Source organism: Bison bison, unplaced genomic scaffold (assembly GCF_000754665.1).
Source record: "Bison bison bison isolate TAMUID 2011002044 unplaced genomic scaffold, Bison_UMD1.0 scf7180017864317, whole genome shotgun sequence".
Lineage (NCBI taxonomy): Eukaryota > Metazoa > Chordata > Mammalia > Artiodactyla > Bovidae > Bison > Bison bison.
In genome coordinates this window covers 9,745,564-9,746,280 of record NW_011494889.1, presented here as the reverse complement: position 1 = coordinate 9,746,280, position 717 = coordinate 9,745,564, and positions in this window count along the sequence as shown.

Genomic DNA, 717 nt, shown 5'->3' with positions numbered 1-717 from the left:
GGGACCTTACTGAGGACTATAGCCCGAGACACAGCCTCCCAGATTTGGAGAGAAGCCACGATATACAGGACTTTTTTCTGGGGTGCAGGGTGGAAACAAGGAGTTCCCAGTGGTTAGGACTCAGCACTTTCACTGCCATGGCCCGGGTTCAGTCCGAGAGCTAAGACCCTGCAAGCCACATGGCGCCGCCAGAAAAAAATAGAAGACTTGTAGGCAAACATCAAAAAATTACTGCTAATCACAAAAAAGCAGACATCTCAATGAATTTACTCAATGAATTAATGAATTAGTCAATGAATTAATGAATTTACTGCTTTTCTATCTATGCATGCTAAATCGCTTCAGTCGTCTCCGACTCTTGAGACCCCCATGGACTGTAGCCTGCCAGGCTTCTCTGTTCCTGGGACTTTCCAAGACTCTGGTCTCTTCAGTTCAGTTCAGTTCAGTCGCTCAGTCGTGTCTGACTCTGTGACCCCATGAACCACAGCATGCCAGGCCTCCCTGTCCATCACCAACTCCTGGAGTTCACTCAGACTCATGTCCATAGAGTCGGTGATGCCATCCAGCCATCTCATCCTCTGTCGTCCCCTTCTCCTCCTGCCCCCGATCCCTCCCAGCATCAGAGTCTTTTCCAATGAGTCAACTCTTCGCATGATGTGGCCAAAGTATTGGAGTTTCAGCTTCAGCACCAGTCCTTCCAATGAACACGCAGGACTG